Source organism: Neolamprologus brichardi, chromosome 10, assembly GCF_056152115.1.
Source record: "Neolamprologus brichardi isolate AB-2024 chromosome 10, ASM5615211v1, whole genome shotgun sequence".
In the NCBI taxonomy this organism is placed as follows: Eukaryota; Metazoa; Chordata; class Actinopteri; order Cichliformes; family Cichlidae; genus Neolamprologus; species Neolamprologus brichardi.
The window spans coordinates 8,197,251-8,209,928 of record NC_142113.1 but is presented as its reverse complement, the minus strand read 5'-3'; the positions used below and the strand labels follow the sequence as shown (position 1 = coordinate 8,209,928).

Here is a 12,678-nt window from a genome sequence, read left to right as displayed (position 1 = left end):
AAGATGGACATTTACCAGCAGCATACAAAGAACAATGATGTACATGATTTCCATAGCTAGTAATAAAACGTAAAGCACAATGGTAGACAGTATCCAACCTCTTTAGGTAGTGGGCAGGTGCGGGTGCAGGTGCAAGTGTTTTCTCACTTGGAGGGAGAAACAGGATTGATTTCTAAAAAAAAGTAACTTAGTTTTAGTCTTACCTTAGACACATACACACAGTTTCACATAATGATGATGGGGTGATTCACCCCTCCCCCATTACAGCTATATAGACGAGTATTCTTATGAGCTGCAGTGAATATGCAATGAACACACACCACTATGACCAGAACACAAAGTAAGCAATCCAGCTCTAAACTGAGCTCGGGCTCATTTTACACTGAGGTCAATCTACTATTCACTTCTAACAGTGTACACCAGCTATAAGCCGAGGATAAAGGAAACACAGTTTTTTTTAGGTGTGACCTGCTCTAAATAGCGAAAGCAGCACGGTGACTGCAGCAAGCATCGTCAATATGAATTCCCAGTATGCTCTGAACAAAAAGATAGGAAAGGTCAGAGCCTGCATTCATCTTTTCAGTACAGTTTTTGCTCGCAGCATCACCTTTTCCTGCTTTTATTCCTCCATGTCCTTGGCCTTTTTCTTGTCTCTCTAGGGTAAATAAATGGAAGTCTGCCACCCTGTGCAGCTCAGCGCTGATGACATTTTGTCATCCGCTGCGGTCTGCTGCTTTCACTCACAGTAAACCACTGTCACTCATTGCACACGCTCATAATGCTGTTTCTCCAGAGCAATTAAACTCGTGTTTATTAAAAAGGCCTGTACATGATGCAAATAATTATTACCAGGATACAATATTATGTAAATAAACTATATGAACCGCAAGCTGGGTCTAGTGGGGGGTTTATTAGTTTACCCTTGTAAATACTGATTTTTAATGGGTGAGACACGGAGGTTAGCAATTTGCCAAACGAGCCATTATTGAGGCTCTGTCTCATTTCCTCAAGTGATGGCTTCTCCCTGAGTCATCATCTTATCTTTGCCCGATCCTCTCCACCGATTTACCCACTCAGGATTATGACAGCACTGGATGGGCTGCTGAGAGGATAATTTCTCCCACTCGCACTTATGTGTTATCTACATTATCTATCACAGAGGTTGGGTTTAGTGAGCCTGCTGAGGAACACTAAGAAATACAAACAATTACATGCTGTCACTGCATGGGCTGTGTGCAGTAAAACATCATCATCATTTACAGTGTGTGTTTTGAATTGGGTGACATGTAGCAGAGCTAAATAGCTGAGGTGTAGATTTGGTGTGCTAATTTACATGTTCAAAGTTCAGTCAATATTTTTCACGCATCGGAGGATAACTAGGAAATCTTTCTTTGTCATCTACACTATGCATACACTGTGCAAGAAATAGTGAGTTTGTAAAATAGTAATAGTAAAAAAAATCATAATAAAAAGAATCTGAAATGAATCTGATCTACAATAATAAAATAATAGACAGATAGAGTGTACTTTTCTTTGTATGTGTAGTGAAGACAATAAGAAGGTTTGGTGTGTGTGTGTGTGTGTGTGTGTGTGTGTGTGTGTGTTCTCTGGAGTCAGCATGGCAGATGGTTTTGTGTGGAGGGTGTGCTGGGAGAGCAGCAGCTGCTCTCACTGCGCCTCTTTCTCACTGCGCCTCTTTCCATTCTTCTCACCATCACCCCCACCCACACACACAAACACACACATAAACACATACAGTGCTCCTGAAAAATACACCAGGATCACCTGACGGAACTAGACACTGATCCCCTCCATTATTCATCGGCTGACTGAGTGCAGCTACATGACCACCCTAATATGCTGTAAATTCCTAACACAGTGCTCCCCTGGCTTTACTCGCTTTCTAACTGAGTTCTGGTTTTGCACTCGCCTCTGCAACACAGTTCTAGTTTGTCATACAAAGAGCGCCATGTGGACAATGACATCATTCTCAAATTACAAAAGGAATAAAGGGCTCAGCGACGAGCAGAGCGAGTGCAGAAATAAAAATGAAGCATTTTTAACTACTCTCCCATCCCAGTGCCCATCTTTTGTGTCAGGCTCTCCCCCCTCACTTCTCTCCCCTTCACCTCTCCTCTGAGAAGGAACTTCAAAGCAGCTCTGAAGTCAGTGGGATAGAGGAAGGGGATCCCTAGGGGACACACACACACACACACACACACACACACAGAGTTCACACACAGAGAGCCCAAAGATGGCTAACAAGCAGTCACATAGTGCCCTTTAAACAGTAAGCGTGTGACAGCCTCAAACGGGCCCGAATCGAAAAGAGTGTGGCAATTTTTCACGACCATATTGACTTCAATAATCCAGTTTCATGTGCCTGTTTTATCACATCTCTCTGTGTCTCTCACACAAATGCTGACATGTACATGCCAGCTCTCAAAATCTGGTGCAAAAGAATGCACTGATTCTTATGGATAATAATCCTGCTAATTTCTAAATTTATTAGTAATACTTCAGATGGAAACTAATAAATAAAACATTCTCTTATTCAGCAGTTATCACTCTGCAAGGGACCAAGTTCATTAGAAATACACCCCCACCCCCCTCTCAATTTTCACAGAAAAAAAGAAGCCTGGGTTGAATTATTCAGATTCAGATTTTACTCCTTGATCTAAATTTTATCCAGTGTTTTTTTGCTTCTTGATGAGGATGAATCTCTAAGTTCTCTTTGATCAGGAAGATGAAGCAGGCGTTCTCTTGATCTTCCAAGTTACCTAAATGCTTTTCACAGTGGGAGGCTGACCTCAAACCTGGAGTTACATTGCACACATACTGATTTTGAATCCAAACCACTGTAAGGAAAACTTAATCACTTCTCAATGTCAAGTGTGATTTCAAGAGAACATTACAAGAGAAAGAACTGCAAACTGATGCCGTAAGCCTAACCTCGGCATCTTCAGCAATACACAAGAGATTCCCATTCTGATTTTGTTGTCAGTGTGAGTCACACTCTATATCTGCACAAGCCTTCTCCAATATTTGTTGTGGATGCAGTGCGAGCTACCTTAGAGGAAGCAGAATGGAACAAAAATAATACAATCTCCCATAGAGAGTAGCATTGGAAATATACAAAACAAACTGCACATGATCGTACATGGGCTCTGCTGCAACATTGTAAAGAGAAAGAGATAAAATATCAAACTCCTGGAAGAATCAGTCACACAGACAGGGAGATAATGTATCTGTTTGGGTGTGTGTGTACTCAGAGGGGGGGGATTCAAAATGAATGTGCTTTTAATGTGGGAAGAGCGGCATGCTATTTTGTCAACCTGAGCGCCGTGGCATAGGCCCTGCTGCGAGGCCAGAGGGCGGGAGAGGGGATTTGCTTACGGGGGAGAATTAATCTCAGGTAACCTTAACAGAAGTGAGGAAGGCGTTGCATTCTGCTTACCAGTGGGCTACTGCAGGCTTTCATGATGGCAACAACACACCGCATCAAGTCGATGATAGCCTTTCAAGGACTGCAGCCAGAGTAGTGTATACTGGCTATCATATCAGATTCTTCTTCAAACACAAGAAGAAGTCAAATGTATAATTTATTTTTCATACAAACTGTTTTGTCTGTATCAACCTGTAAGATTGTGAGTTGCCTGAAAACCCACGCTATCGACTTACCCCATTTCACGCAGGCACCTATCTACCTGGTGACACCTATCATACTGTAGCCAATACTTGCGCCCTGTGTGGGTATAAACACTATGGAGCTGTGGTAACGTCACTTTTTGGGTATAACAAGACTGATACAATGAGTACAATGGACCAATTTAGAATGTAATGTGAAACTTTGGGTTCAGAGGTTTGGGAATCCTTGTGTGTGTGTGTGTCTGTGCTCCACACCTTTACACACACAAACAGCAGTCAGTTAAGGGGAGCCACTGATAGCAAATGTAAAGTGGACTGGATTAATCACTATGGAGCACAGTTGGACAGACAGGCTGATGGACACACATATAGAGTTTCTGTAATCATTAGACAAATAAAAGGTATCAGCTTTTCAAGCCTGTCTTCAAACAGTATCCATGCGGCCACGTGAGCATTGTTGCTTGATGTAAGGTTTCCGCTTGTGTATGCTGGTCACCGTATGAAACCTCCCCTCTTTGCAAGTAGTAATTTACCAACTAGCCTCGTTCTGAGTAAAAGTGGTAAATGGACTGGTTCTTATATAGCGCTTTTCTACTCATCTGAGCACTCAAAGCACTTTACATACTTCACACTTGTGCATTCTCCCAAGCACATTTTTCTAAGTGCTTTATAGCTAACATTCAGACACATTCATACTCCGATGAATGCATCGGTATGAATATCTTAGTAGTATCTAGTATCTCGCCCAAGGATATTTGACATGCAGACTAGGGGAAGCCAGGAATCGAACCACCAACCTTCCGATCAGTAGATGACCTGCTCTACCACCTGAGCTACAACCACCCCTAGTGAATTCCAAAGTTTATCTGATGCTGACCTGAGGCTTCAGCAGTCTGTGTTAAATAAGTCAAGTGGGCTATTATCTAGGGCTGCCACGATTAGTCGACTAGTCACGATTACGTCGACTATCAAAATCGTCGACGACTGATTTAATAGTCGACACGTCGTTTGAAGCTTTGTAAGATCACAAAAGCGGCAGGAATAAGTAGTAGGATTTAAGAGTGTAATAACGGACTGAAACAGAAGATGTCAGCACTGCATGTACAAGGATGCCATCTGCCGTTAAACCCCGAAGAAGAAGAAGTAGCTCTGTCCCAGAATTCATAGCGCAGCCCAGCTCAGTTTCCAACAATGGCGGCAGCTAGTTAGTTTTAATATTACTCTTATTATTCTTTCTGGGTCACAAAATAAACGTTTAACATATTTTCAGGCGAGAATGTAACTGTGTAAACCTCAAATATCTGCTCAGTTTATCAAGACACCACATATCTTCAAAAGCGCTCTGACGTTTTCTGAGACGTCTGTTACCCACTAGCTCCATAGCTAGCCGGGGGCAAGGCTCACTAGAGCCCGTGAGAACACCGGACTCCCAGCAAACCGTTTTCAAACCCACCACCGTCTTTCGCTACTCAGGTTAAACATATATAAGTCACTTAGATAACTTAAAAATGTTATTGTTTGGCTTTTTTTAGTATTTTATTTGTGCCTGAGTAAATTAGTTTGGCTGAGATTAAAGTTATAGTTTTTACACAGCTGAATAAACGTCAAGCAGACAACTGATTATCAGAAGTGTGAGATGCTCGAGAATATACTCCAGTGTCCCGTTATATTTTAGATAGCAAGGAGTTTATTAAACTTCACCGAAACAATCTGCAAATTTCATTAAAATTTAATAAGTTATCATCTTGTCTTTATTTTTAGTTAGCACATACCTTAAACACTTAAAGCTGTAAGCTAATGATAATTATAGATAGATATAGATGCATGCTGGTGCAATAAGCTGTACGTTTTACGTCCAATGGATGCATGATCTGATTAGTCGATTAATTGCAAAAATAATCGGTGACTAGTCGACTGTCAAAATAATCGTTTGTGGCAGCCCTACTATTATCCTTCCCTTGCACCTCAGCAACTAAACATTGTCTGGGGAAACATAAAGTGGGACCATACTTTGGAAAATATCCACTAACTGAAAGTGCTGAAGCCCCATATTAAGTACTGAATTAAAAAAAAAAACTTAGGGAATGTCGCTTTTATCTCCCAAAGGAAGCACATTAAAGTGCTGCTCTACTTTAATTAAGTAATCAGAATAAAATTAAACCATTCCAAATTCACATGCAGATTTTCTGTGTGGCAAAAACTTCTTCCTTCCAGTTTTACATCTCAAATTATGCAGCGTTTACTTCAACCCATGGCTGTCTGGTACTTTTGTTAGATTTGTGCATTGTCTTAGTTACTCTAAAGAGGGATAATAGCAGGGATTCAATTTGTTACCAGCACTTTATTTGCTTTGTTCACACATCTGTTGCATCTTTACAGCTTGTCATTATGAACACACTAACTAAGGGGAAAATGGAAAGCTCCAGAATAGTGAGAAGGGTCAACACACAGTGAATGAAGATAGTGATGGAATGAAAACCAATGCGGTGTCATGTAATTACACCATTTAAGCCTCTTCTGAGTAATGAGCTGCCTATAATATCTTTGTGATAAGTGGTGATATGGTGGGTGGGTCTAATTTTTCCACCATTTGATCTCCCGCTCATTTCATCACAACTTTACAGATTATGTAAGCTAGCTTCACATGCTCAGAAGAAAACAGACGTTTTTTTTAAAGAGGTGTCTTAGCATTCACCATGCCCACATAGTGAGGCAGTGAAAGTGAACTCTTTAGCTACAAATAAGTGGATCCAGATTTAAGACAGTAACTAAGACTGACAAGGCTTTTAAATAAAACATTAAGCGTTACCACCTGCAGTCACACCGCCAGGCCCTTATCAGCCAACTGAAGTAGGATAAGCAGATTCAAGGAGAATCGGAGAGTGATGTATCGGGCTGATTTTTCCTGCTTCTTCTGACTAAAAATTATTTGGCATGCCTCCAGTTGTGCTTTAAGTTTCTTTATAAATATCATCAGATGACTGCGTGAGACAAAGTCTGGTTGTTTTGCTTCAATGCTACTTACCCTACCCTGTTTCTACTCTCAGAGTTTTGGCTCTTCGGGAGATTGATTGATTGATTGATTGGTAATTAATTTCAAACATGTAAACAATATACAGGTACATTTAGAAAAGAAAATAAGAGAGAGAAAAAAAATACTACACAAAAAAATCAATACATTTCAATATAGCTGCCGTTCTGATTAATTTGCATGTTGAAAGGGAGTGGAAAGAAGTAAACACTTATTTAATCCCACCCCTTTGCCATAAATTATCAGTTAATATTTAGTCAGCTTCCTTACTGATATAATTTGTAATAAAATATAGTGAACAGATTTCTGATATACTATATACTATAATATAACATCATGAATTTTTTTTTTTTTTTTAAATAGAGACATTCACTTAATTTCAATATTTCCCTTTTCTTTATAGTTCAAGAAGATCATATTTTTATAACTCTTTTTGAACTGTTTTATGCTTGGACATTGCTTTAATTCCATATTCAGACTGTTCCACAGTTTCACTCCATGAACAGAAACACAAAAGCTTTTTCTTGTAGTACAGACCTTCCCTGTTTTGAAGTTACAAAAACCCCTTAAATTATAGCTTCCTTCTTTCAAAAAAAAACATACTCTGAATATTACCTGGCAATTCTTTATTTTTTGCTTTGAATAGAATTTGTGCTGTTTGGAATTTCACTAGATCGTCAATTTTCAATATTTCAGACTGCAAAAATAGTGAGTTTGTATGTTCCCTATAACCTGCATTGTGGATGATTCGAATTGCTTTTTTTTTTTTTGAAGAGTAAAAAGTGAATGTAATGTGGTTTTATAGTTATTGCCCCAGACCTCTGCACAATAGCTTAAGTATGGTGAAACCAGTGAACAGTAGAGAATATGAAGTGATGTTCTGTCTAATACCTGTTTTGCCTTGTTTAGTACTGCAATGCTTTGTGATACTTTGGAATGAATATATCTTACGTGAGCTCTCCAGTTAAGTTTTTCATCTATTATTACCCCCAGAAATTTATTTTCACTGACTCTTTCAATATCGACACCAATCAATTATTTGAATCTTTGCATTTGTATTTAAACTACTATTTCCAAATAACATAAGTTTAGATTTATTCAAATTGAATGATAATTTGTTTTTATCAAGCCAGAACTTCACTTTACTTATTTCATTAGTCATATCCTCCAATAAATTCTGCAGATCATCACCAGAGCAAAAAATGTTTGTATCGTCCGCAAAGAGAACCATTTTTAATACTTTGGACACTTTACAGATGTCGTTAATGTACAAGTTGAAGAATTTTGGACCCAAAACTGACCCTTGGGGTCAGTTTTGGGTCCAGCAATGTCCATACCAGCAATGTCCATACATAAGGAGCAACCACCATTTAATTTCACAAACTGCTTCCTGTCACTTAAATAACTCCGGACCCAATCTAAAACTACCCCTCTGACACCATAACGTTCCAGTTCTTATTAATATATCATGATCTATTGTGTCAAATGTCTTTGTCAAGTCTATGAATAACCCAGCCACATATTGCTTTTTGTCTATGGAATTTGTGATGTATTCTATTGAATCTAATAGTGCCAATGATGTTGATCTGCTTGATCTGGATCCGTACTGACTCTTGGTGAGTAGTTTATGCTTATCTATAAATTTTTCCAGTCGGTTTTTAAACAGTTTTTCAAGAATTTTTGAGAATTGAGGTAGTAAAGAGACAGGCCTGTAGTTTGTGAAATAGTGTTTGTTGCCAGATTCGTACAGAGGTATAACTTTTGCTATTTTCATTCTGTCTGGAAATCGACCAGTTTGAAATGATAAATTACAGATGTATGTAAACGGTTTTATAATAGCCTCAATGACTCTTTTAACCACTATCATATCAATATCATTACAATCCAAAGATTTCTGATTTTTACATTTTTTGACAATTTCAAAAACTTCATTTTCATCAATAGCTGTGAGAAACATAGAATATGGATTTCTGTCAATCAGTGTATCCGATTTTTCCTGTGCTTTCCCAGGATCAGTGATTGTTCTTGCTAAATTTGGTCCAGCAGTTACAAAGAATTCATTGAGACTATTTGCCACAACATCCATATTGTATTCTTCATGGTCACTACAAATGAAATACTTGGGATAGTTCTTTTGTCCAGTCCCACGTTTTATAACACTGTTCAGTATTTCCCATAATCTTTTAATATTATTTCAGTTTGCTTCATATAGTATTCATTTTTACTCAATCTAAGTATATTAGGAGAGCAGAAAGAGGAGGAGGAATCAGGACAGCAGCAAGCATGTGTGTGTGTGTCTCCATGAGAGGAGAGTGCAGGGAGGCATGAAGCGGCATTTGGCGATGAGGGACAGTGAGGAGAACCACTGAGATGCTGCAGAGTGGTTGTGGTGCTGGCGGAGAGAGGGTAGGTGGGGACGATGGCGGTGGGGTATCACTGCTCATCTAGGATCAATGTGAATGCAGAGCAAGCAGGAGACAGATGCTTTGTGGAGCCAGAGAGAGAGAGACGGCAGGGGAAGATAGAGTGGGAGTGAGTGACATTTCTCTCACACCACTATGAGCATCCACATCCTAATACTAGCTAATCCCTCTATCAGCCTCTTACCTCACCTGGGCCTATCTCACCGATGGCAGCGCTGTGGCAAAATGGAAGCCTCCTTCTTTCAGAGATACAGTCAGTACTTTCGTTTGGCCAGGCCAGCAAGGCGCCGCTCCAAGCCCTATATAACAGAGTATCAGGTCAGCACCGCCAATGTCCTGTCACTCACTCGACTCCTGCTGGCTTTTTCTTTTTGCCCGATCACAAAGAGAGCACTGATTACTGATTCATGGGGTTTTCATAAGGACTGAGGCAAACAGTGATTTGCTATGTGGGCACGGAGAGCAGAAGGATTTGTGAGTTTTGCCCAGGAGCTGCATATCGCAATGTAATTAAGCAGCAGTATGATGGATTGTAGGTTTTTGCCATTAGATCATATTCCTTAATTATTTAATTGTTTGGTTTAGCAAGCACAGAAAGATGTCTGTGACATTTTTCCAAAGCCCAAGGGGACATCTTCAGAGAGATGATTTTGTCTGACAAGCAGTTGTAAAATATAGAATTTACAACCATTTATAAGAGAAAAGCAACACGTCCACACATTTAAAGCTGGAACCACCAAGTCTTTGGCTCATTTCCAGTGTAACATTATAACATTTCAATTTCATGGATTAAAGAAGCAGGAGGGGGAAATTCCGCAACAGTCACCAGACTATCACAGAAGGGATTTCAGTGAGCATATATTATGCTGTATTCACTCTGTAATATTTAAACATATATCACTATTATGAAGAAGAAACGTTATGACATTTGCTCCATTACACAGGGGGATTTGACATCACCTGGAAAAGGTGATGAAACCATCATACATTAAAATGTATGATGATATTCACAATACCGACTTTTATATTATATAAATGCTTTAAAAACATGTTTTTAAAAAATAAAAAATAAAAAACCCAAACGCTAATCCCTATGGGATCTGCTTCAACTCTGATTCTTCTCTAGGTCTTTCCTACCACACAGTTCATTTTCACACATATAGCACAGCAATACACGTTAGTTTTACAGTGCTATAGATAGATAGATAGATAGATAGATAGATAGATAGATAGATAGATAGATAGATAGATAGATAGATAGATAGATGGATGGATAGATAGATAGATATCTTTCATAAAGTATTCACAATCACTGATAAGGTGTCCCATAGGAAAGCTTTAAGCACAGCAATACACGTTAGCTTTACAGTGCTATAGATAGATAGATAGATAGATAGATAGATAGATATCTTTCATAAAGTATTCACAATCACTATGGTGTCCCATAGGAAAGCTTTAAGTATCCACTAGTAAACTGTACACTCTTACACATATTTCCTTTAACCCAAATGCACATATGCAACCAGAGTTTGACAGATAAATTTGCTGCTGTGTCAGTCTTTGCTAATTCCGCAAATGAACAGCGGTACACCGGAGGCGGTTTAGCCACATAACACGCCACTCGGTTCACAAAACGGTAGCGGAGATATTAAATGTCCCGCAGCCAGGACAGAGGGGAATAAAAGGGAAACAGCAGCTGGTCACAGGGTAGCAAGCGGGCGGAAATCGACGAGTTATAAAACAGCACCATCTGCAAAGCGAGAAGAGGCTGCCCATACGGTCACCCTACAGCTTTATACCACTGAAGTGTCCCTCTTTGTGTCTAACAAACTCGCAATAGGACGAATATGTGCTGTGCAAACAGGACTGGAAGCTAACGTAAACACAGCCTTAATAAGGTCATGCAGTATTTATGAAGCAGGAAGGGAAGGGGAGCGCGTTTTTCTTCTGGGATGCCCGTTATTATCCACCAACTTGATCTTATTTGAGCTTCTTCGAAAACTCTTACCTTTTTTGTAGTCGCTTGCCTCGTTGCTGTCGGTGTTTCTGTCGAATATCGCTGGCTAATTTTCAGTATTTTCTGTATCTGGCACTCGGGTTGGCGCTGGTGCTGATGTTGAGCCGTATCTTCAGTCCCGCCCGTGTTAGCTAGCCCGCTACCTCCACTCGGCTTTGTGGTGCTGAAGTGGACAGCGCACCAAGGAGCTCTGGGAACAAAACCCCTACGCTGCGCTTGTCAGACCCTGTCTGCAGCACAGCGCCCTCTATGAATCCGGAGGAGCCACTGCAGCACGGAGCCAAGCACACTGAGTAAGCGAGAGAGACACATAGAGGCAGTGGCGGTCCTAGTCTGTTTGGCGCCCCGGGCGAACACTCCCTCTGGCGCCCCCCTCTCCCCCCCCCCCCCCCCCCCCACACACACATACACACATACATATAAAACATATTAAGGATTGTACATTAACACAAAACTGTTGTCAGAACCATACTGAATTTCACCAGAGAAACACACACACACATATGAAGAGAGAGAGAGTATGTGTTGTATGCAAACGGCAAACAAACAGCCATCATAATTTGTCATACAATGAGAACAGGACAAATCAACAATTGACAATGACTAATTAATATTAAAATCTGTAACATAATGTATTGTTTGGAGTTTAGTCTGTTACTGTTACTATTTTTAGCAACTGTAATCCACATAATTTCCTTAGTAATAAAGTATTCTGATTCTGATTGTTTCAGGATGACCTGCCATTATCCAATGACACATCTGCTTACCTGTATCTTTTGCTCGTTTCTCCTCCTCTTCTTTTCTATTTTTTCTAAACTGAGCACCTGATGGCTTTGAACTTTTCTTGTCCATCTTCCATTGGTTTTAATTTTGCACTCCAGTATGAACACAAATCCCCCAACCCGAGGATTGCCACAACATAACCTAATAGACCAACACCTTAGTTCACAGATTCACTTTGTCTAGGGTTTATTTCTGGGATTTCACACAACCCAGGATTCAAATCATGAATACATAATGGGCTTGGATTTACAGCATTATGAATGAAATGTGCTCTATTTGGAAGCAGCCGGCCCCCCTCCCCTTTTGACCGGTTGTGTGTGAGACTTTAAATCATCAAACTGTAAATTATAAAATTTAAATTTTTATTGATCCCTTCACCCCTGGTCCTAAAGTGTATATTTATTTTCTTACTCTTCTTATATTTATTGTTTGTTTCCTTGCACTGCTGTAACTGGAGCCTCGTCGTCTCGTCTCTCTATATATATACTGGACTGTATAGTGGAGATGACAATAAAGTTTACTTTGACTTCAGCAGCGAGCAGGCGCACCGAGGGCTCTCGCGCTCACTTTTCGCGCATAGAATTTCGAAAAAACATTGGTGCAAATTATAAGTATGTATCATGATGTCTGGTGTTTTCATGTTTGTTGTTTTGTTTTTATTTTTGTTTTATTTTGCGAGTTGGTTATTAGATGCTGCTCCAGCCAGCCAGAGAATTCCCCGCCGCCCCGACCTCTCCTCCCTGTGCCGCAAGCAGCAGGCGCACCTCGCAAACGAA

General features: G+C 40.0%; 1 protein-coding gene across 3 annotated transcripts in view; it reads right to left on the bottom strand.

Annotated features, from left to right (window-relative positions):
* Window positions 1-11,359, bottom strand: part of srrm3 (serine/arginine repetitive matrix 3) — a 111,851-nt gene extending 100,492 nt beyond the window's left edge. Inside the window, exons 1-2 of one of the 3 annotated variants that reach the window (XM_006799582.3) lie at window positions 11,111-11,359; window positions 9,287-9,401 (exon numbers count right to left, since the gene is read on the bottom strand). The gene's annotated coding sequence lies outside the window, so the exon portion shown is untranslated. The remainder of the gene's footprint in view (window positions 1-9,286; window positions 9,402-11,110) is intronic. The other 2 variants (XM_035911446.2, XM_006799583.3) reach the window with 2 other exon arrangements.
* Between the last annotated feature and the right edge of the window lie 1,319 nt (window positions 11,360-12,678).